The 19,063-nt window shown below is 44.6% G+C and overlaps 1 protein-coding gene across 6 annotated transcripts in view; it reads right to left on the minus strand.

The window, feature by feature from the left end:
* Positions 1–19,063, minus strand: part of Lrig1 (leucine-rich repeats and immunoglobulin-like domains 1) — a 95,770-nt gene that overhangs the window by 67,829 nt on the left and 8,878 nt on the right. Inside the window, exon 1 of one of the 6 annotated variants that reach the window (XM_030255195.1) lies at positions 9,221–9,736. The exons of 4 other annotated variants lie outside the window; for them this stretch is intronic. The gene's annotated coding sequence lies outside the window, so the exon portion shown is untranslated. Of the gene's footprint in view, positions 1–8,220; positions 8,293–9,220; positions 9,737–19,063 lie in introns of those variants that run through there. One more of the 6 variants, XM_006505622.3, reaches the window with a different exon arrangement.

Here is a 19,063-nt window from a genome sequence, read left to right on the forward strand (position 1 = left end):
AACTAACGTTTGCCTCTAGAGGAACAAAAATCAGTTGGGCAAAGGGGTCAGGACAGGAGGGACTGAGAAAAAAGATGTATTAGCCTAGTGAATAAATTTGAAATCCTGGGTTCTCCAAGTACTTTGCAAAGCCCACCAAATGTGAGTTCTTGGGAGACAGTGTGTTTCCTGAGCTCACAAGACAGATTTAAAATTCACTACTTAGAGTATACATAGGAAGATGGAAACTGGTTACCTTGATAGACACTTCTGATGAGCGACAGAATTTAGCTGTCAGCTCTGGTAGAGTCACCACCCACAATGCTGTGACCAACTTCCTGTTCCAGCACCTAAAATGATTCTCTACTTCATGCCCAGAGTCACATCTATGTGTTTAACAGTAAGAGCCGTGAAAGGACAGCTCTCAATGTGCAAAATAACCATCTTAGCAGAGCTCTATAAGGAGCATCCCTGATTAAAGGGACCAAGTTCCACACCTGTCTTCCTGGCAGAAGATATAAATATGCATTAAGAATGAAGGCTCCATGGCTCAGCACTTTCTCTGAGTAAAACAGGCATTCATAAAAACAAACAAAATTCCTCTATCTGGACCACCCCACCAGAGACCATCCTAAACACCAGTTTCCAGTTTCCTAGAACCAGGAAATAATTTTTTATAGTTTCTGTTTTTAAACCCTTAGTTCCAATTCTTTTTCTTCTACTATATATAAACCAGTTGAGGGAAAATACTAGTACAAAATTTCATATCACAGAAACAAACAGACAACATCAATTTGATACTCATTTCTTAACATGTAATAATCAAGAGCTTTCAATATTTATTCATTCATTCATTCATTGTTTTATTTCCTTTGGGGCAGAGTTCCTCTGTATAGCCCTGTCTGTGATGGAACTCACTCTCTAGAACAGACTGGCCACAAACTCAGACATCCACCTGTCTCTGCCTCCTGAGTGTTGGAATTACACCCAACTATTAAATTTTATTTGATTTTTTTTTCAAACTACATTATATGTATGTGCCTGAAGATGTCAGAGTATGTTAGGTGCTCTGGAACATTACAGATAGTTGTAAACTGTGGGTACTGGGAGTAACCATGGGGGGAGTCCCACTGGGGGATAACCATGTACGTGCTGAGAATTGAACCTAGGTCTTCCGAAAGAGAAGCCAGTGCTTTTAACCACCGAGCCTACTGTCCTCAATGTTTAAGGTAAGCAGTCAGAAGGATAATTTTCGGCAGCTATGTCCTAGCTTACAAAGGAACAATACATAATATGCTGCCTAACTTCCTCCACTAAAAGGGAGGAAGAAGGAAACAGAAGTGGTGTGTTTTAAACAAATACATCTGTACAAACTGCAGCTTACCTTGGTGTTATCAGTCCCTCCTCCCTCTCTCTGCCATATAAACCGCTTTAATAAGCACAGGACACAGTGAATGTAACAACTTTCCCATCCTGCAACTTCTTATAAGGAAAACCCTTGCCAGTGGACTGTGAGCTCCCCTGGCTTACACGTGTCCTTGCATTTTTAACTAACGTCACGCCTGCTGCCTGCTACCATCTCTATGTGATGTCACTATGAGTCTACGGCAAGCACAAGCATCAGAATCCGTAACACAATATAGAAGCCCATGTTTACTAGAATTTACCACGGTGCTCCGCATTATACACGGGTGCAGGCGTAAGGTATCTGCAGCTAACAACCTTATTAACTAGCTAACAGACAGGGGCTTTTATTCCGTCTGTTTTTCCAAGGAGCTTTGTAAAGATTGCATGTGTTTCTACAGGATGCCTAGCTGAAGATGGAAGCCAGTTTTCTCTCTGCCACAGGAAAGCATCCTAAGACACTATGGACATGAAAGACGGTCCACAGCTTTACCTTCTCTGCTTGAGAAGCAGGGGCAGTGGCAATCACTCTGCTTCTGGTGCCAACATCCCCGACAGATACAAAGCCAGTGTCTGACTGAACAGCAGGACTCAGCACGCACCATTCACAGGTTGCTTTCTGCTGTCCCTACATGGGCCTCCCTTTTCAACGACATTACAAGTGCAGAGAATCAGGTGACGCGTGTCTAAGACCTCTCTCCTCTAATACACTAAAACTATACCACACATAAAGGAAAGCTGGCTACAAAACAAATGTTTGGTTTTTACTCATGCATCAGCGAGGCTTATGGTAGCATGCCACTCCTTCTCCACTCGACTTTTGGTCATTTGCTCCCAAAAGGCAGGTCTCAGAGAGTTGATATGACCAGTCAATTCTACCTGATTCCTTTTACTTTAACCAAATGATATGCTACTGTGCCTATAGAATAGAACCAGCAAAGGTGATTAGAAGTCTGAACAAAATCACACATAAATGACCCCCTTTTGAGTTCTATTTAAAGGTAAAATCCTAAGAAATACAACACATGTGCCTAGATACCTGTGTATAGAAAGAAGAGTAGACCCACAGATCTAGATACTCTACAGCTTGTGTATGTTAGGAAAGGCAGAATAGTCAGTCCACAGAGTATCCTCCCATCTGAGCAAGAAATCAAAGCCCAGGGTCTCTTCAGATGCAGACACTTATGAGGTTGGGCCACTGACGCTCTGCCCTATGAACAGCTAGAACTTCCTACGGGTTAACAGTCCCAGTTCCACCAATCACACCTTTTCAAAGATGGTATCAAACCAGAGCTGCTGATGAATCTGCTCACCACCCTGCCCTAAATCAAATGACCCTAACATGACTGCCCTGGCCCATTAGCACTGGAGAGTAGGAGAGCTAGCCTGCTGGATAGCTCACACTGGCAAAACTGGTATTATCTTCAGAAGTGTCAGGCTAGCTCTGTTCCATAAGAGAAGTATGGTTTGGGATTCAGGCAGAGTTTACTCAGCTGAGCTCCCTATCTGCACACCACACAGGTCTATACATGCTGTACACCACACAGGTCTATACATGCTCCATAGCTGTACACCACACAGGTCTATACATGCTTTCCCTTTCTTATCATAATCCAGCCACCCTCACTCTTCAAATTCAACCAATGTCATTAAAGGTATTCCCAACCCAGGTCATCCCAATGACTGCCAAACTGCAAAACTGTGTGAGTGGCTACCCTCACTTGCAGCCAACTCAACCACGATCAATAAGCCAAAGTGAGTTGAGATCAGGCAAGGCTTAAGTCTGCACAAAGAGAAAACCACCGACTCTCAAACCCCGAGAAGCAGTGCAGAAAAGCACCTGCACAAACTCGTCAGGGTGGTTTATAAGGTCATGAGCACCTGAGAAAAGATCTTTTATTCCTACGAGCATGAGACAAATGGTAGGCCTGTCACACTGCTGGTGTCAATATTTATCTAAGACCTGGGTATTCATGATGGTATAAAACCAGGCACCTTTTCAATTCAGCCATTCACATAATTTGCCACTACAAAGCCCCAAAACAGAGATTCATTTACAGCTTGAGTTTCTTTTCTTCATCGCCATACAAGAGGCTGGCGGTAGGACCCACCGTTTATGTCAGGACTAATCCCTGCAGCTTGAGAATAATGCCTTCGATGTATTTCAGAACTGCCAATATCAAATGTCACTGCACCTGAAGACAATAAAGAGGCAGAGAAGAAAGGCAAAACACCTGCTTTCTCCCCTCCTACAGCATGCGTGCTTTCTGTCCTGGAAATGAGCAAAGCTTTGGGCTTGCAGTAAAGTAACCAAGCCCCAAGAGTCATGCCTAGCACCCTCTCCACACCACTCACACCACATCCATCACTTCAGCCTCCACCACTCTCACGCATTGGGAAGCTATGAAATGGCCCCTTCAGGTCAGCCTTGGTTTTCCCAGACTCTTTTCTCCCTTCCTCCTTCCCCATGACCTCATCCACTCTGACTCCACATGAAAACCTTATCGCAAGTTTTCTTCCCCAGTAAATGATAGAAGAAATAACTACCCCATCATTGTCAGCTTCAAGGGGCTGTAGGGACCTCTGGGCACTGCTGCACATGGTGGGAACCAGACTCACAATGGCTATCTCCAAGTCTCTTGTGATCCAGAGTACCCTGGGATGCTACACTGTAGCTCCCCAGTCAGTCAGCTCTTTGCCATTCTCTCAAAGAGACACACTGCACTGGAATCAAAGTCCTCAGCTCCCCAGGGACAGATTAGACAGAGCACCTGCCTCAATCGCTCTTGTTGAAGTGCTAGGACGTGACACTGGGGCAGACTTCTCAAGCCAACCCTTTTATCCAAACTCTTTTGATGTTATGCGTATAACGTGTTTCCCAAGTGGAGGAATACCCCACCCAGCACCTCCCTGTGAATCTAGATACTCGCTGCAGCCTGATAAGATCGTCACGTTTACACATCTCAGCGCCTCACAGAACCCATTCCCTTCTTCCCGTTCTCACAGAATGTGACAGTCAGCGGAGAGCTAGCACACACTAACATTCCTACTCTGCTTTAAATACACTGCCCAGTGGATTCGCCGGATGAGCACACAGATTCTCAACCCCAAATGGTGACAGCTGAGGGTGTGGTTAGTTTTATTTTTTTCTTACATAAAAATATACCTGACACTTAAGAGGATAGCGTTTCCTCGTGCACATTGAAGTTAATCATTCACAACCAACAAGCTTTCATCAAGGATCAGAAAATGTGAAGGTTGCTTGTGCAAACACTCCTGTGCTTAGCAGCTGCCTGCTTAACTGATGGTTCTGTTGCCATTAGGAGCAGGTAGCACTTCAAAGTGCTGTTTGTGAAGCCAGACATACCACTACCCAGGTTCTTGGGCCTCTGGGCTCCACAATGTGTAAGGCCCTCGCTGCCCTTGCCTCTCAGAACAGGTGGACAGTAAGTTACAGAACTGTAGACACTCCCCACCAGGACAGTGCTTTGCTGCTGAGGCAGTACTGTGACTGTGCTTTCCCGTTTTTAATCCTGATCCTTCCAACTGACACTCCCCAAAGATAGCAGGGCACAGTGGAGCAGAGGGAGAGCTAGAATAACCACCATTCAAGAGACAAGCTGCTCGGACTCAGAGGACCTTTCTTATCCCGCGACTAAGTGACTCTGCACCTCCTCGCCCCGCCCCTTCTCCCCTCCCACCCTAACCACTCTGACTCTTTCCTTGGTCTCACTTAAAATCACTTTCCCTCATTTCCCAAAGAAATGTTACAGCCAGGACATGAATCCTAAAGCTGTGTGCAAACGATGCCTCTCTCCAGCCACCGTGTGAGTGTCTTCAGCATGCTGAAGAATAAGAGACTGCCAAACAGCTGCTGGCTGTTATTTCAACCAAAGGAAATTAAACTGAGGATATGAGTTGGCTGCACTGTGTGGGTTTATGAATCCATCACAGTTGCAAGGCAACATAAAGGTCCACCTGAGCCTTGTTAAAAGAGATTAACCGTTAACCACCACACACTTCAACAGTGTTCCCAACCTTTCTAATACTGCAACCCTTCAATACAGCTCCTTGTGTTGTGGTGACCCCCAACCATAAAATTATTTCCATTGCTACCCCATAACAGTAATTTTGCTAGTTATGAACTGTAATGTAAATATCTGTGTTTTCAGATGGTCTTAGGTGACCCCAATGAGAGGTTCATCTGACCCCCAAATAGGTCTCGACCCACAGGTTGAGAACCACTGCACTTCAAGGAAGACTCACCTCCACTCCCCATATATCCTTTATACCTCAGTTTTGAACAGACTTTCTGCAAGTTGTTGCTGGGAGTCTGGAATAAATGAAAATGAATCTAGCTCTTAATCTGAGGTATAATAAACAACTAGTATCAGAGGCAGTGTTTCAAGTAAAAGAGCACAACAACAACAACAAAAAAAAGCCAAGAGCCATGAGAATAAGTTAAACAACTGATCGGGCGTCAGCTGAGTTCAGGCAAGCACACTTTAGAGGAAAGCTCACACTTAAAAATCCAAAGCAATTTCCTAAAGCTTTTAAAATACAGGTTCCAGCCCACAATACCATTTGAAAAGATCCCAAACCGACCTCCTCAGTAACTCAGTGAGTGGTTTTTTTCTCTGCTTTCCTGCTTCAAAACAAAACAACAAAACCCCACTGTATGCCCTGGTTTCCCTTCCAATTAGAAGCCACCAGAGCCATAGTTTTCAATTAGTGGTGTCAGACCGTCTCCCTGAACTGCTCAAGTTCAATCCCCCTCCCCCAGCTTCCTGCCTCCACCAAGCACTTCACACCTCCCTATTGTAAACCTGTCCAGAGCAATTATCCAGCCTACCTTTGGACAGCCTGCTTTCTGCATTTCGACCTAAATTTATAGCCAGTCGGTTGGCAAAGCAGGCTTGCCCCAAAGCAGAAGAAATGATCAGACCCAGAGACGGGTGCAGACGCATAGCAAATTTCAGCAGGCTACAGAAAAGCAAGCTCCCCTAGTCTGTCCTGGCAGAGACCAGCACTGTGAACCCCTCTGGACTCAGATACCGAGGGTCCCCACAGTAACCACTGCCATGTGCTGCCACAGGGGCAAGCCACTAAGTACAGACAGTCACTCTTCTTGGACTTTGTGGAGGTTCAACAGCCAGAGACACACAGTAGGAGCTGTACTTGGAATTTTGAATGTCATCTTTTCCCAGGCTAGTAGTGATGTGTGGTCTGATCCTTACTCTCTCTGCAGGCAAGCCACAGCTCCCAGCAACCAACACAAACAACCAAGCACTGTGTTGCTAAGCTACAAGTTACAAGAAGCAAATACATTTTGGATTTAGTGTTTCTCACTCACCATGGGCTGTGGGATATTACCTTTATGAGTTAATGGGCATTTGTGATTTCTACTTGTATTTCTACCAGAAGACTCCAAGAGATCTAAGCCCGAAGACAAGCCTGAGAGGAACATCCCTACCTGAGAAACAGCCCAAACTTTCCTTACCTGAAATCATACTACTTTTCTTTTTTAAAAATGGTACAGATTCTTTATAAACAGCCTAGGAATCCTCCCACCCCAAACCATGTACTTTTCATATGCCCCAGCAATTCCACATATGCTGGGGAACATGTCCAAGGCACATAGAAACACATACCCTCACACAAAACATACACATAAACTGTCATGTCAAATCTTATGGTACGGTACATACCTGTCATCCCAGCATACAGGAAGCAGAGGCAGTGCTACAAAGCCAGACCTGGCCTGGTTGGGGGAAGTTCATAACTGTGCTATTCTTGCCAGCCAGAAGGTAAGAAAACCTCCAATGTCTGGCTAGTAAATGAATAGACAATATTTGTTATATCCAAAAAAAAAAACAAAAACAAAAACAAACAACAAAAAACCTGAACATTATTCAGATGTTTTAAAGGTAAAGTGGGGTGAAGGTGATGGAACGATGGCTCAGTAGTTAAGGGCACTTGCTGAGCTGACAAGGAACCAGCTTAGTTCCCAGCACCCACATCAGAGTGCTCACAACTGTCTACAACGCCAGCTCCAGAGGAGCGGACACTCTTCCATCCTCTATGAGCACCCATACACGAGAGTGCACACATATGCGCACACAAATAAATATCTTTTTTAAACGAGCAAAGAAGGAATGATATGTACAATATGTAAGAACTCTGAAAATATTAGGCTAAGCAAAGGCAGGTAGCATGACAGGCCAGGTACAGTATGTTTCCAGTTACACCCAACACTCAAAACAGGCTTACCAATGCAGAAAACTAGAAGCCAAGGAAGGCTGGGGATGGGAGCGCCAACCAGCATGGGGTTTTGTGGTGGAGCAATTAAAAAGAACCCAGAATTAGTGGTGATAGCTGCACGACTCTGGACATACTAAAAACTCAGACTCTCAACACGTAAAAGATGAATGTGGTGTTCAAACTCTATCTCCGTAAAGCTAATAGTCAAAAAGAAAACAGTTGCCTGCCAGGAGTGGTGGCACACGCCTTTAATTCCAGCACTCAGGAGGCAGAGGCAGGCACAGCTCTGGTCATTTTCAGGACAATCAGGGCTAAATAGTAAAACCCTGTCTCTAAAAAGAAAGGAAGGAAGGGGGTGAGTGGATACAGAAGAGAAAGGAGGGGAGGGAAAGGGGAAGGAGAAAACAAAGGGAGGGAGGGGATAAAATAGTGTCCTACCACTTTGAGACTCAAAATTCCAGACTAAAAATGCTACCTCACTTCAATATAACAATAATAATAATAATAATAACAACAACAACAACAACAACTTCAAACTCTCATGCTAGAAGGTACAGGAGAGTCCAAAGTACCTACATTTATGATGGTGAACCTGTGATAGTTCCGCCACTGTCCCCTTTCTGCTTCTGGAAGGACATACTCACTCCGAGCTCAGCCAATCCTCACCATACAAAACCTAAATGGGAGCTCCTCCTCCCGCCCATGGCCTCTAGATTTTGAAAAGGCTTTTTTCTTTCTTCTTTTGAGTAATTATTTAATAAGGATATGGAAAGCAGGGCTCCCAATTGCCAGCCATTCAAAAATTTAGAACAGGCCAGAAGGCAGGAGGAAATGTCAGTGCATTGGGGAGAAAATAAATTAGTCATATTAAGATTAGGATCAAACCTCTTTCTGTGGTTGGGGCTGGAGGTTTTAGAATACTAGCATGCTGGTTCTCAAACAGTCCCTCCAGAGGAAAGCTCGGGAGGTACAGCTGTTCCTTCTGCAGTAGGGCGTGCACTTACTGAACTTCACTGAAGACCCTCTGAGTGGCCAGTGCTTCCTTCTGCACAGGTACCTAACTGGTCCTTCCCAGTCAAGGGCAAGTTCAGGGACACCCCCCCCCCCAGTACCACGCTGCAGCAGCACCCCAGCCAGCAGAGACCTGTTAGCTGGGAAGCCCCGGAGGATGCTAGCCAACATCAAAGAGATTCTAGTTGCTCCCCTTGTGCAATAAACTCCTTTCACCCAAGACCATTCACACTCCCAGAGTACAAAGTCCCTCTGATATTGGTGGCCTTCTCGCCCTAACCTTTTTGGCAAGTGCCCCTTGGCCTGGCTGTTCATTAATACATGATCAGAACATTAAAAGCATTGTTTCACCCTTTAGGGAGGCTGAAACCAATTTAATAAGATATTGTTCCTAGGTTGGGGAACCACCTTGAGCCTGGCACAGAATTCAAAGACATACACACAGACAGAGACTGGGGAGAGGGTGCAGGGCACACACTCACAAACACCCAAGAATTAAGCATTTCACAAGATGTTTTTGATATTACCACATGGCAAAGGAACAACATAAAAGAAGTTATCTCACCACAGAAATCGCCCTGGTGTTTCTTTCCCCTTAATCGGTTTAACACCAAATGACTCCTCGCTCCATAGCCCTTTACAGGAAGTGGTATCTTTGTGGCAGAAAGACAAATGACTGAGTGATGTCTTGCGCAGCACCGCCTTAGAACTGTCTGCCGGCTTGGCTCCAGCCTACAACTTTTACTTTTCAAATCAGACACAATGACAACTCACTTTAGAGACCATGTTTACTGTGCTGAAAGCCACACTCTAAACACAGGCTTGTCCATAGACGGCGGGCAGCTTACAGTCCAACCTTGTTTACGCTCCAAGTAGGTTTGACAGAAAAACCACATCAATTTGTTTTAAAATAATTTCCATTTGCTGGAAGCTGTTCCTGAAGGGTTCTCGGCCACGCTAATCTGCCCTGATTCCTACCAGCTGTAGGTACCAGGCACTCTGGCCACAGACGGGGTACAGAGGCTGAGTAGGCTGGCCTGAGTCCACAGGGGGTTACAGCAGCCTGGGGACCCACAGAGCCACTGCAATTCTCCTCTGTGGAACACAAGAGCAAAATGAGTCTAAGAAAAAAAAGGAAAAAGAAAGAACGTCCTGGTTCAGGGCCAAAATTATGCCATGGCCACCAGGAGCACAGCTTTCTACAGAATTAGATCTGCCCTGGCTCAGAAACGCCAGCTCCAGAGAGTCCGACAGTGGCCAAGTCTCAAGCCCACGGTTAGGGCATCATGATCGATACTGGATCAAACAGAAGAAAAGAAGAAGAAGATTGAAAGAGGAAGAACCTGTGGCTAACCAGTGAAACATGTTCAGCCTCACCATCCAAAGAAAGGGAGGCTGGGAGGCTGCGAGGCAGCGTCCTGGTGTGCAGCACAGAGAGCGAAAAGCAGTCTCTGAGCTGCTGAGAGTGAGGAAAGCAAGCAGGAGCTTGGAAACTGGTTGGCAGCTGCTTTCTTGGGGGAAGTTGTAGTAAAAGCCTTAAGAATTTTCCTATCAAGAGCAACCTAGACGAGGTAACTCAGTCTAAGAACTAAGAAGTATATAAATAACTATGCACAAAAGGATTAGAGGCTCGTTATCAGGGAAGGATTAATTATAACTTAAACCATACTGTTTTATATAAAGTTTAACCATAGAGGAAATATTCATAATACTGAGTTTTTAAAACATAAGTTGAAATTGTTGGTTACCCAAGTAAGCAGCCCTGAAACCATATACATACAAGTTATAGTATATGGACTAAGCAGGTTGTCTTCATGTATTTAGAAACACACACACAAACTCTTAAAGAAACAGAGGCTATGAATTAGAAAGAGCAAGGGAGAGAACTGTGCACAGAAAGGGTGGGATCGGGGAAAGAAAAGAAGAAAACTATGTGATCGTATTTTTATTTCAAAAAATAATAAAGACCAAAAAAAACCCATAATTTGAGCCAGGTATTGTAAGGGGCTTGGGGTTATAATCCCAACACTTTGGAGGCTGAGGCAGGAGGCTGTGGGATTCAAAGCCATTCAGGATTGCACAACATTATCATATTGTCACCTCAAAACAAACACCTGCAGTTTGAAGCAGGCATTTAATCGCAACACCGATGCAAACTCATACAACAAAATGATGGTATTTATTACTGAATAATAAAGCGAATCACCATTTCTTTTGCACTTTCCCTTTTTTATTCCTAACATTTATTACCATATAAATTAAAAGTAATTAATAACATGTTCACTAGATTAAGGCAGCTTTGCTCAACCAACCAACGTCAGAAAGCACACCTCCCCCCAGCTAGCTCAGGTTATCAGGTACAAAGGCCTCCCTGCAGAAGAATCCCAAGCCCAAGCAAGTCTCCCTAATCATCAAAACCAATGAGCAAGGCTGAGCCGCAGCAGAGCCGTCTTCTCAGCTGTTCTCAACTGCCCAGCGAGGACCCACCCTGAGAAGATCTGCAATGACTCCTCTGCCTTCAGAGGTCCTATGTATTTAAGGATGGAGTAGGGGCTGAAGTGTCATACCCCAGGGCCACACAGAAAGGGGTCAGATTTATAAGTCCTTGAGGCCAGAGTCTGTTGTACTGGCCCTTAGAAATCTGTGTTGCTACTTTGGCTTTGTCCCCTGAGGATACAGTAACCTGCCCTGAATGTTGTATGTACTGGATCCAGTCAAGGAGAGCAATCCTTCCTTCTGCCAAGAGCAAAGAGGAAGAAAAATGACCTTGGCCTATTCATGCTTTCTGTCAGAGGAGGTCTTAGCAGAGTAACCAAGAGCTCAGGCAACCAAAACCAGCTGCCTGGCGAGGGCTCAGCATAAACTGAGCAGAATAACCACAAGGGGAAGGGTGTCTAGACAGCCTTAGTCAAAGTGAAAAGCAACCCTCCCCAAAACAGACTCCACCGGGCAGCTCCGGCAAAGGAGCAGATGAGAGACCATGTCAACAGTTCAGAAATATGCCATGGGTGCCCTGGCCAAACACAACTCAGAGGAAAGCTGTACAGTCTGGCCCACCTGCCAAGGACAGCCATGGGGAAGACTCCAGCAAGGAAGCAGAACCCAGGGACCCCACAGGGAAGACAGGTCCCGGGCAGTGCCTCCAGTGCCTGTCAGTCATCTTCTAAACTCCTGTTGTAAGGTGTTAAAACCTTCCTGTTCTTCTAAATATTCAACATGAGCACTTGGTAGAAGATGAAGGGGGCTGCTAAACAAGTAGGTCAATGGGGAAAGGAACAGATACACAGCCCTGGGAAGCCAGAGCTGTTCTGTCCATTCCTACAGGACTTAGAAAGGTAGAGAGAAAGAAGACCACTGGCCAGGACCAAATGCCTACCATGCAGGAAGCCCTGGGTTCAAGCCCTGCCCTTGAATAGAGTGGGCGCAGCAGCACACACCTGGAAGGCAGCACTTGGGAGGCAGAAGAGGAGAATCTGAAGTTCAAGTTCATTCTTCTCTACTAGCAAACTTGAGGCCAACCTGAGCTATCCAAGCCCTGCCAGAGAGCCTGGAAGAAGGACTGTCAGTCTTTGTACTTCTGTACCTGTGCTGCCTGCACATATTATGTATCTATCAGGCTTGATGCTACCTAGAGTCTGTGGAGGGAAAAAAAGAAGCATTAGAAAGAAAGGCAGTCTCGACTCTAGGGCAGCTTACAGACAAATTGAGGTGCCACATTAACGCCCTGCAAAGCCTATATGAGTACTGTAGGGTCTTCCGGAACGGGAATCCAAGTCAAAGAGAATACAAATGATAGTTTCCGGGGAACAGACATCTAAGAAAGACAGACAGGAGTCTCCAAAACTGAAGAACCTTCTTCCAGACATGCACAGGACAAGCTGGCAAACCAGAAGCTAGAAAAAACACCACATGATAGCACGGGCAGATGGAACCAGCTAGGAATGCACTAGGAAGCTCGAGAGGGAGTGGACAGCCTGCAGCAGGAAGTCTATTCTAATTTGTGACTCTGCAAAGACCCCTTGTGGCTTGAGAAGGGAGGGGAGAAAGCACCGACAAAACCCGGAGTCAACAGCTCTCTACCTCACCTCACGCCTACACAACAAGGAGAAAAGGGACTTTTTAAAGTTCAATGTAAAATGCACCATACAAAATCAGCAACCGGCCTGTCCCTTCATTCTTTCCATCCCTGCATTCCTTTCTCTAAAATGAAGGGTTGGGGGCCATGGGTGACTGCTGCTCGAAGCATTCTCCTAAGACCACATGTATTCCCCAGCACCACCCGGCCCTGGGCATGCCAAGGATTTTGGGCAAGTATAAACTCCATCAGCAGGCTAAACTGTTTATATGTTCTTGAGTTAAAAATACACCGCTCGGGTCAGCGTTAACACCGGGGCCTTATCACCAAGGCTGTTTGTGTGCTGGTTACACAAGGCTGGACTCTGACTTGCCCATCTTCTAGATGAGCCTCAATCTGCACACTGTCTAATGATACATCAGTGAGATTATAATAAAGCCACCAAATATACACGCATTTGAGAAAAACACTTTCCAAACCCAAGGATACTTTACTGTTTATAAATAGTTTACTTTTTTTTGATCCCCAAGCATATAATATTGGCAGTTGCTCCAGAAACCAAAGAAACACGCAACAGGGACACAAACCACAACCTAACAGAAACAATAAACAACAGATGGCAAGGCATATGTGCCTGCTACCACCTCCTCACCAAAGAGGCAAAGCACAGAGCAGTCCAGAAGCATACACTCCAAAATCACACTTTAGACACCACTAATAAAGCACCAACTGTGTGCCAAAACGGGGTAATTCAGGCCACTCGAGAGCAGAAGGGGCCAGTGACTGGCCTCAGGGAACTCAGACCTGAAAATACTACAAGGGCCAGGAACTGTCTTACAGCGTTTTTTTCTATTACGATCATGTGCAAGCAGACTAGACTTCCAACCTCAGCTACGGATAGGCCCTGACCAGTCCTCTACCAACACTGGACTTGATGTATAAAACATCCATGATATATTTCAACAGAATATTTCAAATTAGTTAACACATATATCCTGCTATAAAAACATAAACGGTTACAACTCATGTGGCTTCAACCACGTGTCAGGCATTTGTCCTTAAACGATCTCAATAAGGTGGGAACTTCAGTCATTCTCATTTAAGAAAAAAAAAAAAAAAAGGAGGCAAAGAGAAAATAAACTGTCCAAAGTCACTCAAACAAGGCCACGTTCCAGGGGTGCCACTCTTAATCAGAGATCACAGGCTGTTTTATCTCCCAACCACAGCCTGTGACAAGAAGCTCACAGATGATAGTGAGTTTTTCTCACAGAGTCCGAACCATGGATGCTCTAGGGCCTTTACTGGCAAACAGAAGCTGAACTGACGTAAGGAGCACAAATGTTTAGGGAACTCAAACTCCGAAGTCACACTTGCTGTGGCTAATGATTCTGCCTGTGATATTTCTGAAATGTCAGCGGCCCCCAAAACGAAGAACAGGGGGCCCAGTAAGTAAGTTAGCTGTGGTACTGCATCCAAATATGGACATTCCATTTGAAGAGTCACAATCGCATGGCCAATCACTCTGCTGGTTTAAATGTTAGCTTGTTTGTGTTTTTTTTTTTTTTTAACTCTGACTACACTTTTCCAACTGCACTGTAACTCTATGTATGCGTTTATATTTCTTCTCCATCTAAAAAGAACGCCGTTTCCCAACATACAACTCCCAGACGTAACGTTCACTGATGACTCTACAGAACAAGTGTTCTGAGACATCAGCTCCAAATAGAGGAAGAACTTGGAATTCCCTTCTCCCTCAGAGCTAGAACTTGCCTAGATCTGCTCTGCTCGAACAGTTTGTTTTCAATTATATCTCCAAATTCTTTAACAATAACTGTGCAGCTTGCGGCACCAGCACATCGGAGCCTTTGAAGTGGTTCTCAGGCAGAACGGAGAAAATGGGAGAGGAGGAGGAGGGAAGGGAGCACTTGCCATAATGTTGGTTTTATGTCCCAGATTCTCTCTCGAATACAAGCAAAGTCCTGACTCCAAGCTAAGAAGCACTGCTCCCCACCTGACAGAGGCCACTGTCACCCCTTTACCTCAATGGGCTATGAGGGCAACACAGATCCCACACACGGCAGTACCTCACAGCTAACCCCCACTCCATGTGCCTTCAGTCCTCTCCACAGACCGGACTGAAACAACCACAGTTCCTATGGCCTCCCCAACTAACTGAGGTAAAAAGTTACCTAATAGGACTGAGAATCCTCTGGGAGAAGATCAGACACAAACAGGAAAGACACGGAAGAGCACAGGAGTAGCAGAAAATGGCACTCTAGATTAAGCTCGTACAAGGGTGGGAAAAGCATTTGGGCTATTTTGATCTTAAACAACAGGACAGAAAAGGGCTGCCTTTTCACTTGTTTTTGTTTGTTTGTTTGTTTAGACAATAACAAAGGTAGTCCAGATTGGGTTCAACCACAGTAGGTGTTGGCCTTGTACTCCTGATTCTTCTGCCCCTCCTCCCCAGTGCTGAGACTACAGGTGTAAGGTTATACACATCTAAGGCTGCACATGTGTCATGTGTGTACATGTGTGCGGGGTGTACATACACGTACATGTGCAGGTCAGAAGACAACCTCATGTGTCATTTGGTACCACCTGACCCGTTCTTTTCTCTCTTGCTGGTCTGTCAATCATTAAGTAGACGAAAATGGTTGCCCAGTGAGCCCAGGGCTCTATCTGCCAGTCTCTGCCCTTCCAGCACTGGCATTTCAGGTGCAAACTATTAGACTTGGATTTTGTTACATGAATTCTGGGAATGAAACACAGGATCTCGTGCATGTTAATATCTGAGCTATCTCCTTGGCGCCTAATGAGATATTTTTTTTAAAAGAAGCTTTTTGGACTACTCACTCCTAAAATAATCTCTAATTCCTGCTGAACTTATATCAAGAGGTTCAAAACACCACTACCTGGCCTCCAACTTCACCCCATTCATGGTGTAGCCCCAAACAAAGCTCAAACTCCCTGAAGCATGATTTCAAGAAGAGAACAGAAGAACACCCTACGGCCTCATCTCATGAAAACATACAAAGTAAGAATTGCATAAAAGGAAGAGCCCAACAATCTCCAGCGAAGACAACAGATGCACATGGAAGGAAGGTAGCTGTGAAGAGCACAGAGAACGGGCTGCAGAAATAGCTTAGCAGATAATGCATGCATGCTGTGTGTGCGCAGAGCCCTGAGTTCAGATCTCCAGCACCGGCATAATTAGTTGGATGAGGATGCGCCTGTAACCTCAGCACCAGGTTCTAAATGACGCCTTTGGCCACCTAAGTTAGCCTAAAGAATGAGTCTCAGCTTCATTGACAGACCACTTCAAAATAAAGTGGGGAGCCATAGAAGAGAGACACCCAACACTGGCCCTCCAGACTCCCCCACACCTACATCCACACCCACAGAAACAAGAACACATGCACACATACAAACACAAATAATTATTTAAAATAAAGAATACAAAAAACAAAAGCTACTAGGTCCTCCACGGAACTCCTATTTGGCATAAATCAAGACTTTCCAAAAACAATATTAGACCAAAAGGAAACCCATAGATGGGTAAATTTGGTATCTATTGAACAACAACAACAAAAATAGACTGGAGAAATAAATAAAACAATTTTTAAAAAGGAAGTGAGCGAATACAAAAATTGGAGAAAGAAGTCACTGATTTGTACAAAAGTCAGGCTACTGAGTGTCCACACTGAAAAGCACACAGAAAAGCTCCCAGGGAAAATGGCTTAAAGCTACTCAGAATCAGCCATGTTCATGCATACAACCAAAGGCAAGCTGGCTCCAGAGGACAGAGCTGTGGGTGTGGCCTTCCTTGCAGCTGTTGCCAATGAATCTGTACTCTCAGCCCATGGAGCTGAAAGATTAGCAGGCTGGGGAAAACTTCACTGATCCAACTACTCCATCCGTGGCCTTCGGTGGCCCTAAGAAAACCCTACTAAAATGACCCTGGAACTTCTTGCCTTTTCTCTAAAGCTATGTTCCTCAAAAGCTAAGTCAAAGACGTCAAGCTTGCAGGTCCCGTAGTTTTCTTTGGCCCAGAATCCTTTATCTGGAATGCTCGGGACCACAGTTTTCCAGATCTCAGATTTTTTTTTTAGTTCTGGGTTATTTACATGAGGAGTCTATCCGAGTCTAAACATGAATTCATTTATGATTCATATACACCTTATACACATAGCCTCAAGGCAACTTTATACACTAATTTTAATACTTTTGTACATGAAAACGAAGTTCCCAGTACGGAATTTTCCACTTGTGGTGTCATGCTAGCGCTCAAAACTGTCAGAATCTGAAGCATTTTGGACTTTCAGACTGGGGAAGGTCCGCCTTGCTTTAAAGTGCACTATTTGCTTCTCCTTAGTAATACCAAAGGCTGAGTGAAGGGTCCCTAACGGAGCCCCTCCCCCAGTGCTCCATTTCTCCTTTGGCTGTCCTAGGTATCTGTGCAGAGAAGCCAGAGTACTTTCAGCTAGGCATCCCATACACAGACCCACTTACTCTCTTACCAGTAAATCCAATAATCAGTAAATTCACTCCCTCTTTGCTTCCAATTGCCAGAATCATAACCCTAAAAATGAATTTTTATAAGTCTTAAGTCTCTTACAGATAGGTAAGTAGATGACCAGCCCGAGGTCACACTCCCCGTCAGTAGCAGAGCCAGGACAGAACTTCAGGCCTGCTGAGACTCAGCTGCAAGCTGGTTTCCATATTACCACATTCTTATTATCCACAACTTTAGAAATTTCACTTGTGGGTCCAGAACTAACATAATTAAACTGTTCCCAATTATTATTTCAAACAGAGTTGTGAAATAATCTAGACATCTTCTCGGGGGCTGGAGAGAGAGCTCAGTGATTGAGAGCACTTGTTGTTCAACCATGAGGACCAGACTCTGAACTCCAGCCCCCATGTTGGCTGGCTCGGAAACACCTGTAACTCCAGCTCCAAGGCATCTGACACCCTCTTCTGGGCTCCAGGGGCAAGAGAGAGAATGCACAAGCACACACACACTACATGTGAACACATGCACATACAACAAACACATATACATACATACATACATAATTTCAAATACAAAGCGAAAATCTTAGCAGAATTTCTGGTTTTTCTCTTGCGTAAGGCAGAGAGCCTCTTCCATGAGGTCAGATTACCTGTGGACAAGACACGGACGGACATTGGGTCTGAGAAAACAGTGAATTGGGAATGAGGTAGCCCTGGTAGCTAATAAACACTTTGTTTGGCTTGGTTTCTGGCTCTCCTCTCCTGAAGAGGAGCGGACAATCCCCCCCACTCAAGTTGGCCTCAGCATCCATCACTCGGTTGCATCAACAACCCACTTCCTGGAAGCTACGAGCTCTTCTGGCTGTTTATAAAGTTTTGCAAACACTAGGCGCTCATGTGCCAGAAACTCACACTGTCCCAGGTGGAGAAAGGAAGTCACAGACGCACACAAAATTATTTTAGTCAAAAAAAAGAAAAAAGAAAGAAAGAAAGAAAAGAAAACTCAGTCTGTGAGCATGAAGATGACCCTAGGTACCACACATCCCAATCTGCAAAACAGAACTTAAAGTTACAATCAGAGCCTCATAGTTAGTTCTCCTGCCTATACGTTTTAGCAAACTCTTTTGTGTATGCATGCTTTTGTAAACAAGAGGATCCACTGTAAATGGTATCTAATCAAATATGACAGTGGCTTAATTATGCTTAACTGAGTCTGTGAGCTTAAAATGACACATACAGGCTGGATTTTTAAACCACTAAACACTATGTAATTTACCTAGAATTAGATTTTCACAGACAGAATATGAAAATCATCAACTTTATTTTAAAGAAATTCCTCCAACCAACAGAAAGAGAACAGAGAAACGGAACCAAGGACCATGGACCGCTCAGTAGCAAGGAGGAAAAAGCATTGTTCTAATCTGTGTGAAGCTAAAAGGAGCCCAGAGGGTTCCAGGAAGCTGGCTCTGTGCTTTTGGGGGATTTTCTTATAGGGTGCTTCTAACTCTATTTAAAGCAGACTCAAGTAGACACAGCTGGAGGGTCAGGCCCTGCAAAGTAAACACGAGTTAACTCAATTCAGATTCAAGACTTAGCTACAACCAACCGGCTAATCATCTCTACACTAAATAATAATAATATCTAAAATGCCTCTTTGAAATGACCCATTGTAATTATATTTGCTTGCTAATAGAGTCTAATCTAAATAATAGCTTGGAAGAACCCTCTCATTTAAGGATCTATGGAAGAAAACTCAAGTGACTTTTACAACCTGACTGAGCTCGGGTGCTAAAAATGTTTCAAACTCTCCTCACAAAA

Source organism: Mus musculus, chromosome 6, assembly GCF_000001635.26.
Source record: "Mus musculus strain C57BL/6J chromosome 6, GRCm38.p6 C57BL/6J".
In the NCBI taxonomy this organism is placed as follows: Eukaryota; Metazoa; Chordata; class Mammalia; order Rodentia; family Muridae; genus Mus; species Mus musculus.